This window comes from Opisthocomus hoazin, chromosome 4 (assembly GCF_030867145.1).
Source record: "Opisthocomus hoazin isolate bOpiHoa1 chromosome 4, bOpiHoa1.hap1, whole genome shotgun sequence".
Lineage (NCBI taxonomy): Eukaryota > Metazoa > Chordata > Aves > Opisthocomiformes > Opisthocomidae > Opisthocomus > Opisthocomus hoazin.
In genome coordinates this window covers 84,278,973-84,291,613 of record NC_134417.1, presented here as the reverse complement: position 1 = coordinate 84,291,613, position 12,641 = coordinate 84,278,973, and the positions used below count along the sequence as shown (strand labels likewise).

The following is a 12,641-nucleotide window of genomic DNA, read 5'->3' as shown; positions in this document are numbered from 1 at the left end:
GGCCTCTTTGGGGATAATACTGCTTTCCATAGGATCGGTGAAATATGAAGATCATGTTTAGGTTACTGTACTGGGGATTTTTTTCCTATACAAAAATACTAGCGACCGCTCTAACTGGGACTGTGCGAGTAAGACAGTTTATACCTTTGATTTCTGGAAGAGGGAAGAGTTCTGCGAAACAGATGCCTGACTTAGCATGACTGCAGTACATCGGACTTCACAGACAGAAGATACATGAAGAGAGTTCATGTTTCTTTTTGAACTGGTATTTTCCCTGCATAATGACATCATAGTCATAATGACATCATGGTGGTTCCTCTCAGGATTTAAAGAGACTACCTGGGTACATCCAAGGAAACCAGTGACTACCTCTAACAGGAAATATCTGCGAACCGTAGACCTGAAGTCACCTGAGATCTACTGGTGTAAAAGCACCCGCGGGTTTTTCTCAGGACATCCCTGACAGTGTCTCAGCATTACTAATCCTGAAATTCAGACAAGTGTAATTCTGCAAGGAGTGGGACAGGAGACTGGCCTACCTGCCACAAAGCAGAACAACAACAAAAAAAAGAATACATTTTTTGTATTTTTTGGTGGTTTCAACCAATGCTGGTTTCCGAATTGTCTTTCCCACATTTCAGCTGTGGTTGCAGGTAGCGTTTTACAAGTACAGAGCCGGAAGAGGAAAGATTTCTTAAGGAGTAACTAGACAGAGAAAAATCATGTGTAAAACAAACTTCACCTTTTTCGTATTTTGTTCATCTTAACTAACTCAAATACATGCTCATGAGGGCACAGCTGCTTCTTAAAATGAATTTGCACAGTAAATTCACCGTCAGCACAGTGAGAGCCCTACAGCACAGTATGGGTTACAAATAAACCATAGTAATGATTGAATTAACCTGAAAGGCCATGCAGAACCTTGTGCAAATTCATCTTCTATTTTGACTTCGTCTAACCCACCCAAAGCCCGACCAGCTTCCAGCAGATGCCAATGCTCTAAAAGATAACTGCCACAAATGTTTCCTTTTCCACTCCCAGCGTTTATAGTTGCCTGGGGCCCAAGGCAGGCAGAAAACTCAGTCCCAAGGCAGCTGTAGTTTCTCAGGAAAGATATACATTAGGGCTACATAGTCCACTATTTTATTGCCCTGCAGGACTGAAAATGGGAGAACATTTCTGCAAGAACTAAGCATTCCCAGCTCTCCAGCAGGACTCAGCATGCACTTCTGCCTCAGAAAGAAACAAACACATAGCCACAAGTTTATGTCTAAAAATGTTATTTTACCCCATTGCAAGGATTATTACTGCTTCTCCTTAAGTCTGTGTAACTGCATTCCTGGTAACAAAGGTACTAAAAGCAGGCAGAGAAATACAAAAAGAAGTCCTAAAAACATCAAATACTTTTTTTTTCATAGAAGGTAGCTATACACATAGGAGGTGATGCTGGGATAAGGGAGTATTTATCAAGGATGGCCATCAGCGACAATTTTTTTTCATAACACCATCTATCATGACAGTTGAAATTGCCTGTCATTACCCTCTCCTGATTTGAAAACTAAAGTCATTGCTTTCCACCCGTTCCTCACCAAAAAGAAAAATGAAATCACTATTTTAACTCTGCTAGGAAGAACAAATGCAAATTTTGTGAACAAGTAAACAGCGTGGAAAAAAAAAGGGATCCATAAAGCACAAAGCTGCTAGTAAGTCAGAGCAGGCTATTATGAGCAAAAAACTTGGTAATACAGAAAAACTCTGCTAATCTACGGAAAAAAATAGTATGTAGGAGTTCCATCGTGTCTCTGAGGACACACACACAAGTCCTCAAGGACTAAAAATGTCGGTCCATATTTCTACACATTCACTGTACCAGTGTTATAGAAGATACTGGAAAAACTGAGAGGGTTTTTATAGTCCGTACCGATGGTCAGAGATACAGGGAGACTTCATATTTTGGAGAAAACGGCAACAACAGTAAAAGCACACATTTCTCTTGGGCTCTCCCTGCCTCTCCGTACCGGATCACAGTCGTGCCCTGGCCCTGCCCACCCGGAGGAGAGCTGCAGACCTCCCCACCATCACTGACCTTCCCCATGGCACTGCTTCCAAGACATGCTCCGCAGCAGCAGCAAGGAGTTAATGTGTGTGTTTGCTTTCAAACAAAAGAACTTCCTTGGCCATTACTGAAGCTCCCGGGTTTCCCTTGGCCAACTCCTGCAAGCGCAGGGGTCGTTACTCCACCTCGGACCTCTCCACCAGGCACCAGTTCGGCCGCAAGAAGCACCACAGGAACAGTGCAGGAGAACACATACAAGGTAGGCACATTCCTAAAACGGTCACATCTCAATTTTGAATTATTTTAAGACCCGGAGCATGAAGTTACAGGCATCTTCTAAAACATCATCAGCTGTTTTATTATCAGGAATATTTTTTCTCATGTGCTTCTTTGATTTTTGAGATTCTTGCTAACAACTTGTGCATCAATTACATTCAGCAGAAACAGTGTTTCATGTTGCAGTTGTATTGTGCAAATAGCTTTTCCTGTATTAGTCTTTTATGTATTTAATATAACTGAATGTCTTTGCCCTGGTGCTAGGCAGAAGAAAGAATAAGAGTTTCACTCCTCCTTCAGTTCCTCATTTTACATACTTTTTTTCTTTTCTACACTGCCACTTGTTACTGTTCTGGAAGAAATAATCTGTCTTTTCAATCTCTCTTCATATGACTTTTCCATGCCCTTAATCATTCTTGTCGTCTTTTTCTCACTCCTTCCATTTCTGCAGCGTTCCTTCAGAGATGGAGTGACCAGCACTCACAGAAGCCTCAAACATTGATTTATACTTAGCTTCTAAAGCCTCAAACAAGCCAACAAAATCACTGGTCAGCAATGCCTGGAGAGCCACTGGGTTGACTCAGACCTTCCAAAAGAAGCTGAAATTTGGAATAGTTTGCTAGGCAACCTTTCTGTATGTTTCAACTTCACACCCAAGAGCTTTCCAGTGAGGTCAACTAGGAATTGCAGCTCTTTATTTCACTCTTGTAGGTGACAGTATATGGAATTTACATGCTCACATTGCCATTTTACTGTACATATTATTTCCCCAGAGTACAGAGGGAGATGCTGTATGACATAATATCACTATATAGCATGAATCTAAATGTGTAGATTGTTCTTGCCCCCAAACCCACATTCAGCTGCACCAAGTTTCTCCTCCTGTCTTATGTGGATAGTTATGATCCACTGCACCAAAACCTCTTCCAGCAAATCACACCATTTCACTCCACACTAGGCATTTTTCTTTCCCAGGCAGTCAGGATGAAGTCCAGTGAGAAGTTTGAAAAAGACAAAATCCAAGTTTCTTTTTCCCACGCTGTCAGAAAAGGAGCAGCATACTGAATTTTTCCTTTTCATCTTTCCCTCCTCCTTCTACTCATAGTTAGTGGGAAAAATCAATATTTCTCCAATGTGAATATGCTGCCTGATATATTTTTCAAGATTAGGGGCATGTTCAGACCAGCAGTGCTAGAAGATGTGTAGGCTGGTAGTTATAGCTCTCCTGCAGCTCCCTTCAAACCACGTACCTCTGCTGTCGTCAGACAGCACGACCAAGGAAAAACCTTACCAGCTGCACGAAACGCATATATCTCCATGTTAGGTAACATCTGATGAGGGGAAAGGGGTGGCTTTAATCAGCCAAGGCAAGCATGTAAACCCAATAGCAAAAGTGAGTTTTCCCATAACAATGATGAGTTGTTTCCGCTTTGGAGGGCAAGATCAGCCACTTCTGACATCTCTGAGATGCTGCCAGAACATGGTTCTGCAAAGCAGCAGCAGTCCCATGTATGAAGGGGAAAGCAGGAACCATCAAGAAGCCTGCAACTATGTTAGCTAAACAGCAAAATAGAAAAATAAAAACGGTGACAAAAATGAATAGGATTTTATCAGTCTGAAATATTAAAAATTTAAAAAACTATTTCCCTGATCAAAATCTTTGCTTGTTCAGAATGCAGTCATCCCAGGCAAACATCAATAAAACATCGTTCATTTGTCTTTGGCAAAAAAATCTAGAAATCAGTCAGCAAAGCTTAAGAGAATATGTCATTCATCTTCTCCTTTGGATAAGCCACCTACAATAAATCTGATTTTCTCCAATTCAAAAGCTGTTCTCTCCCATGCCCCCCAAATTAATTTTGGTTCTTCGAAGGATTTACCTTCTAGGAACACCCTTTTACAGTCCCCTTCTTAAATCTCGCTTAAGCTGTTTTGTAAGAATCCAAGTGACGAAAACTGAATCTGCATGCTGAAAGCTGAGAACCTGAGCTGGAAGATGAGGACCCACAGGAATGCCCCAGCTGATTTACAGTGCAGTGACATACACTGGTGCTGTAAGAGCGTGGAACAGCAAAGGAACCAGCTGAGTTGTCTCAGTCCTTTGCCGTACCTTGCTGGTGTGCATTAAATCAAGCCAATTTTCTTTTACAGTTCTTTGAACTGCTAGAAACCATTTGGATGTCTGTTGTGCATGTCAATACATGACAAGGAAAACATCTTGGATAGGAAGACCTCATCCCTGCAGCTGTGGCTTTGTCGCAGTTGAATGGAATGAAACGAGGCCTCTTGCCCAGTAGCCACAAATCACCCCCATGACTTGGACCTCCTCGTAGCTCTGCACACCGGCCACCCCCGGGTGCCCCTGCCCACGCGCGGTCCCAAGGCTATCCGAGACACCCCCGCTCACCGTGGCGTTGGGAAGGCTGGAGCAGCTGAGCAGCACGACCCCGGGACAGCTCCAGTCCGCTCTGCCCATGGTTCTTCTCTTATAGTTTACACCACAATAGAACGAGCGAAAACAGCACTGTCCCCTCAGAATATTCAGCTTTGCAACATCCCTGCAAGAGCTGCACAACAGGGCTACAGGCAGAGGGAAGCCGAGGATTAGAAACCTACTTTTGTTCATCTGTCCCTCAAAACAGGCAAGTCCGTCCGGCTTTACCAGGGTAAAACCTCAGGTGGCCGCAGCCAGCTTCAAATCCTTCGCTAAGGCTAAGCACAAACACACGGCACGGGAAGGACAACAGACCCTGAACCTCGCAGGCTTTGGGCAGGACACAGACCTGCTCTGCGAGCACTCTACTGATGCCGAGCACGGCACGCCTGCCCTGCCCGCATGCAGAAGGAGAAAGGAAACGTCCTGGCATCCCCGCTCCTCTTCCCTTCCTCCTCCCGAGACCCGCTGCAGGATGAACAGATGTACCCAGAAGAAAGCAGCAAGCAGAATGTGTTTTACGTACCTCACAGGCTTCAGAGAATACACTGCAACCTGTTCCCGCTCACAGGCAACATGGTCCTACAAGAGCCAACAAACATCATCTACAACAGCTCTTTATGTACACAAAATTAACTTCCACTCTCTTCCAGGGAACGCAACCCTGATACAAGATTCCTTCCGCTAATAAAAAAAACACCCTTCCCAGTTAAAAACTTTTGAAAATGTTTTTTTCTTTCCCTAGTGCAGCACTCTGAGAGAATATGAAAGACTCAGCAAGCCAGATCACAGTGTTAGCTGCTGAGCATTCAGAGAATATACAATAGAAGAATGTGTCAAATCTGAAACACGATAACAGACCTGCTCCAAAAGAAAAATGAAAGTCCTAAAACAGAAAAAAGGGTAGAAGTGTGTAGGAAAGAACAGACCTGATTATCCTCTACGTTACATCAGAAAAAAATGCCACTGAAGACAGTAGTTATTCCGGAAAGAAATCAGGACACTTGAGATGATGTACTGCCTGGGACTGCAGATCAAATATTCTCCAGCCCATTAGGCAAGGCTGTGGTTATCTTTGGCTTCTTTATAACGTACAGGCACTGGGACATAATCAACTTATCAGGGGGAGACAATCCATTGTACTTATCCAGAACCAGCCCACGCTCAGCTGGCAAGCAGCCCGTGGCACGGCAGGGACGGGCGGCAGGGGCTCTGAAGCAGGAGCAGGATGCTCGGGAGTGGGAGCCCGGACCTTGTTGGCCCAGGGCGGGGAGTTAGGGCATGTAAAGCAACGGTAATTCTCACCCTCTAAAGCAGGGGGACAACAGCCAGACTATTAAGAAAACAGCCTGGTGAATGAACATATGTCTTTTTCTTGGCCTGTAGTGAGAAATTATTTGGGAGAAAGTTGGGTGGCTTGGCCTGAAACAGTGCCAGGGCCATTCAAACAATTTACCGGTTTAATTTACCAGGCAAGATGCAGCCTGCAAGTCCAGAGCACCTCCAGCACTTTTTCCAAGAAATGCCTGTTTGGGTAAGGACTCTGGATTTCCCAGTAATTAAAAATGAGTCACTAACTTAATTTTCCCTCCTACTACTTTTTTTTTAGCATTTTCTTACATCCCAAATACACAGGAATTGTACTGCAAGATGCTTGGAGCACATTTGTTCTTGTTCCACAAAACACCAAGCTCAAACACCATATTCTTCAGACAGGGAAAAATGAATGAAGCCAGGTAAGGGGAAAGGGTCGACATCACCTTCTCGCTGCCACTTTGCACTAGTTCTACGCGGGTAAACAGCCAACTCCTTGAAAAAGACTGTTTCTATTACTCAAATCCAAACCCACGTGGCACCTTCTTATCCGAGCACTCCAGGAGCTGCGTGTATACTCATTTTCCTTTCACGCCTGCAAAACCCCCCTCTCTCCACCTGCCCGCTCTAATGTAAAGAGTATTTTACTCAAAAGCATTGCTGCGCTGCCACTGCTGCAGCAGCCCAGGACCTGGGCTGCGAAGGTAAGACCTCTGGTCAAGGCAAGCCCATTTCTCCAACACTGAGTAATTTACAAGTTGCTTTCTTAAACAGGAGAGATTTGCAGCAAGCCCAACAGGCCTCTGTCACGCAGCCAGCGTGGCTCGCCGGGGCTGCCCTGCACCCAGGGCCGAGCGTGCCGGAGCAGTGGGCAGAGAGGGGCGAGGGCGATGGGCAAGCACGGCTCCATGCAGATGGGCAGGGCAAGCTCAGACACAGAGCTCCTGAAGGGCCCCCTGAAACATGCACCATCGCGCTTCAGCCCTTAAAGTGGGCATTTCTCATTAAGCACTATCCTGAAGTTGATTTTAAATGCTAGGGGTATGACTGATAATGTACCCCTATTTATTTATTTATACCCCAATTTATCAAACAGGCATGCCTGATAAATTTCTGCTGATTTATAAATTCATACAGTATTTTGAAATGCTAATTTGAACATTACTACCATTTAACTCAATTTTATGGCTACCACAGGAAGCAAGGTTAGGGAATTACATAGTCCACTGCACCACAGGAATTGTGGATTGTTCTGAACACTAATCAGATAAAAAAAACAGATTAAAAGTTAAATCTGTATTTGTACACATCCTGTTTTGCCTCATTCTGCTTTGGCCATCCACTGTCTGACTTCAGTGAAGTGTTTAAACATAAGGTAAGCCCTCTCCTAAAATAATCCGAAAACGCTCCCCGCTTCTTTCTCCTCTCCCATGACTGCTATGCATGAGTACTCTGTAGGGTATACATTTTGCACATTGTGAAAACTGTCTCACCTTAAGGTAGAGTGGTTTATGGAAATAACATTACATACAAGGTATTTGCAGGTTCCTGAGGACTTATTTTAAGACAAAATTCTAACTAAAGATAGAGGAAATTGTTCACATAATACACAATAAGCAGCCTTACATGGACAAGAACAACTCTTCTAATACATATACCTTGCCGTGTATGTTTTATTACAAACAATTACAGTTTTTCCTGTTGCTTCACAGTCACAAGATGATTTTTTTGTCTCTTTTAATAAGGACACAGAAAAAGAAAAGATTAAAAATGCATGATGTCCTTTGTTTTCCCAGAAGAAAACACAAGCAAGCCCTTCACAGTATTCTGCCTTAAGGCAAATTTCATCTATCCAAAATCCTTACTAAAGGTATTGCTCACTGAACGTTTACTAAATGCTCATGCACTGAATCCACCTCATCCCCAGTGATACCTTTTTTGCCTAAGCGTAGTGAGGGTCCTTGAAAATGAAACAGTTTTACGTAGCTATGAGGTAATACTTCATGGTGCTGATTAACCCCGGTTCGCCAGCTTACTCACTGATTGTAATTTGAATATTACTGAGAACTTGATAAATAAGAACAGCAAAATTTTCCTTTTTTGTTTTTCGTTTCACTTAGTTCACAAAAATCCATTTTCTAAGGAGCTGATATACAGTATTACTATAACATTAATATCTAATACTATAATAACATGTTTGCTTATGAAAGTCTGTCTAGAGTGTAAAATATGAAGCCATATTAGAAGTAATGAATTATCTGTATTTAAACACACAAACCATGCACGATGGTTGAGAGTTTGTTTCCAGTGGATTCTTTCAGTTGGTGTCTTTTACAAAATTTGCAGTAAAATATTCATTGTAATTGTTGTAAATACTGTGCTCTTAACATGGCTAATCAAAAATACCAGCAGGATCAACCCTTTGAAAGCACAGAGAAGTTCTGTAGTGGCTTTGAATCCAGAAGGATCATGTAATTAATAAGACTGTATTTGACAAAGGAATATGTAATTTATATATAACATAATACGTGCAATAATGTAGAATTTAACATATAATTTACAATTATATGCCTGCCAAACCAAGTTATGTGAACAAGTTTTTAAACCAGCTGATGATGTAATCCAGCTGCACTGACAGTGCACGGCTCATGTAACCTTGAATACTTCAGGCAGTCTAAGCAGGAACTTCATCGTAAATGGCTTGGTCTTTGCTCCCCCTGCTTTTTAAAGGAAGTTCTTTTGGCTGAGATGAAGGAAAATTAAAAAGAACATTATTGACATAAAATATTAAAAGGCAGGCTTTCTGAAGCCAGCTTTAGTGCATTTTAACTTTTGCCTTTAAATTCCATTATGGGCAAAATTGCAGAGCATTATCAGTGATGCAGAAAACTACGCTCATAGGGAAGTTCTGCAGTGCAAAGTATAAAACACGCTGATGATTTAACATCTTGCACAACCCAGCGTTCCCCACACGCGGGTCAAAAGCCAGGGTTCAGCTGGACTCCCATATACATCACTCTGAATCAAACCGAGCATCCCTAAATAGTAGCAGTCACTAACGTACACTCATTACATTAATAAATTGCTCGCTAATGGGAGCGGTGACAAGTAAGATGTGCACTTAGTGGCCCTGTTTGCAGCCCTCCCCCGATGTCTGAAAGCCCGTTTTACTCTGGGTTATGTTCTAAAGGCTTCAAAGTGCATGGAGAAAATCTGCTCAGTGTTGTGAAATAAATCAAAGAGTGTCTGCTGAAAATTCCTAAAACGCTGCGGCCCTAATCTCCCGGACCAGAGAGCGGGCTTGCAGAATGCTAAACCTGCTTTTCAAAGAAGATCAAAGCAACGCGAGCAACAATTAAAAACACGGGCGCAGGTACGCGCACGCGCAGGGGCACGGCAGAGGCACCACGAATCTCTCTGCAGCCATCCCCGAATGCTAACACCGACTAATCTAGTCACTACACGTGTGATTTGAAAGGACAGGAGACCTGCTCAAAAGCTACGCAAAAACTGTCCGCCTTTATAAAATGTGCTTCATGCACATGCAACGTTTTCCGAGATACGCTATGTCCATTGATTTTGAAAAGCTCCTCAGCCACTGCCTAATTAAACCAGCCTGTCATTTTGTTGTTTCGTGATTCAAAGATAAATGAAGTCGCAATTGTGTATGTACCCTTCTTGGTGTTACTGAGTCTTTAAACTGGGTTTAGGCTCCCAGGCCCTGCTTTAACACAGCGAAGGCCGGCTGCTTGCCTTACCCCATGTCCGAAGAACCAGACTCACACCACAGCCTCCTCCAGCCGCATCAGGCCGTCCGGCAGCTCATCACAGAGATTTGCTTTGCCCGCTTCAGCTTTTAAACAGTATTGGTCGTCCTGCCCTAAGACCGGTCGCTTCTACCCACACTTAGAGAAGAAATGCTCACGCTAGTAGGTACGTGTGCTTGCAGAAGGGCTGCTCGTGCTAGTAGGGGGGTGCTGGAGGGAGAGTGACGTTGCACGACAGGCGCGACGCCTCCGGCGCGGGGCGAGATGTACCAGCCAACCTGCTATTTCCCCGACAACATGGTTTGCCTGCTCGCCCCTTCTCAAGCTGGTATTTTACTGTGCAAGCCAGAAAGAAGGGGGAAGGGGAAAAAAAAAAAAAAAAGCAGCTGTGGGAGAAAATTCTTCAAAGTTCACAGGGTGAGTAAGGAAGGAGTAAAACCCCAAATGAACTCTCCTGGCTGAACTGGGTCAGGATGAAAAATGCTTCTGCTAAATCTTGAAAATTTAGGTCAGATTTGTTTATGTGAAGATATAAACCATTGACATTTTGAGACACGTGTGAATCAAAGCAGTATTTCCGTGTTCTCTCTGAATTACATTGGGCCACCAGGGCCCTTTGTACCGACCAATTTCTCCCCCTTCAAATCTAAAAAAAAAAAATCTGTATTGTCACTTAAGTTGTGAGCAGCAACGTACTGGAGTACTGTGCATTAAAGTCTAGTGGTAGCAGCTGCTAAAATATTTTGTATATTTAAAATACGCTAAGTTAACTGAGCAGATACTTGGGAAACGTTTAACAGAAGAGAACAAAGTAGGTGCAGTTTTCAAAGCTATCTGCCTTTTTCTTCCCCTCTATTAATATGGGTTACATTATTCCCCTGTGAGTATCAGGGAAGACGAGGAAAGAGATAATTGAATGCTTTCCTGAGACCTAACTGATGCTATCCAAAACACGCATCACACCAGATATCCATTACATTTAACACAGCTCAACATAAGGCGATTCTGTTGATGCAAATAGGGCTCAGCCTTACTTCTCTTCAAATCCATGTGAATAGTTTATTATACACAGAACCAAGTTCGGTGATTCATTTGGATAAAACGCTACTTAGCAGCATCAAAACTGCCCGAGTATTTTGTCCGCCTGTACTGGGGCCTCCTACTGCTGCCATTGAAACAAATGGCAGAATTCCCATTTACTTCCACGGGAGGAGAGCCAAGCCCTTAGAAACCTTTGTATTTAAGGAAAAACATTTTTTCCTCCCACTCCTGACTACAGTTCCCCTAAAAAACCAACGGAAATGTTGAAGAAATCAGGTGGTTAGGACTGGGCCCAAAGGTCAGGAACAAAGAATATTAATACAGTCTTGCTATTGAAAAACCGAGCAGCATCCTCAAAGCGTTGTTGTTGTTGTTTTTAAACAGAAAAATGTCACTCTCACACCTAACTAGGAAGATTTTAAAATACATATAAATCTGGGAAGAAGAAATGAAGCACACATTTCATTTAGTGTCTGGATTACAGATTCTTATTAAACAAACCAGAGCTCATTATAAAATCAATATCAACTTAACCACTATACTCCCAGGAGAAATGGCAAAAAAGGTCACTCCAAGAAATTCAAACAATTTTCCTGCTGGAAGGGCACGATTTTAATTACAGATACTATTAATTAGAGCTGTCAGTAGGAAGATTGTCCTGTTAATTATCCAAAATTCAGTTTCAAGTGTGATTTTGGAACCTGGAGGGCTTTTTTTTTGTTTTTTTTTAAATTCAGAATTCTTGTGCTCACATTTAACGGAAGAAAAAGACTACCTATCACTTCTGTGGTTTAAATAAGTCATCAGCAAGTTTCCTCCTAAAGCCAAACAAAAATATTTACGGCCACAGTCTCTGGCCAACAAAACTGATCTGACAAACTGCTGCTGTGTTCAGACTTTATGCTGGAGGACACTCCTTTCTTCCACTGGAAATGCTCTCTCTCTCCCTTGCTCTGGCAGTCATTAAATTTAAAGATGTAAAGTGTTTTGTTTGTTTGTTTTGTTTTGTTTTTTTTACAGTAAACATTTCATTTAAACCAAAAACTATTCCTGAAGATACTAATTGTTACAGAAATGTTCCCATTTATCATTCTGTACTAAAATCTCCCTGGGCCCAGCCTGTGGAGACACACTTAATACATTGCATCTTTAACATGTAAGAGGTACAGGCAGACTCAAACTTTGCAAGGAAATATGAGTTTATTCCCGTATGACTCCCAGCTGCCAATTTAAATCTATCTCAGCTCCAGAATACAGAAGGGCTGTAACGCCTGATCCTAAGCAGAACAAGAAGGCAAAATTAAAACTTGACAGAAGAGTGCCATTAGCGAGACCCTGTGGGTGCACAGCACACACGGATACTACAGCAACAGTGTTTACAAATTCTTGAGTTCTTTTTCCTGGTAACACTCCAAATATTTGGGGATAGCAGACCAGAGCTGTGCGGTATCCGACCGTAACACATGCATTACCACACCAATAACACACGCAGAAACCAGTGCCACGATCTACAGCAAACTTCAGGAAGATGCAGCGTGTCTCGCCCCCCCAACACTTTTGAAACTGAAAGAGAAAGCCTGAGGTTTCCCATTTATTTCGGGAGACCTGAGTGCAGCCCTCCCGTATTACTGGGTACACATCTGCTACCATTGTTCTCCCAGAACCAGCCCCGGTTTGCCTCCCCATCTATCAGCATTAGATTTCATTTTATCTGAATAATGGCAGAAGGTGGCAACAGATTGGGTCAAAGGCT

General features: G+C 42.8%; 1 protein-coding gene across 2 annotated transcripts in view; it reads right to left on the bottom strand.

The window, feature by feature from the left end:
• Positions 1–12,641, bottom strand: part of PTPRN2 (protein tyrosine phosphatase receptor type N2) — a 707,013-nt gene that overhangs the window by 94,746 nt on the left and 599,626 nt on the right. The gene's annotated exons all lie outside the window — the stretch shown is intronic.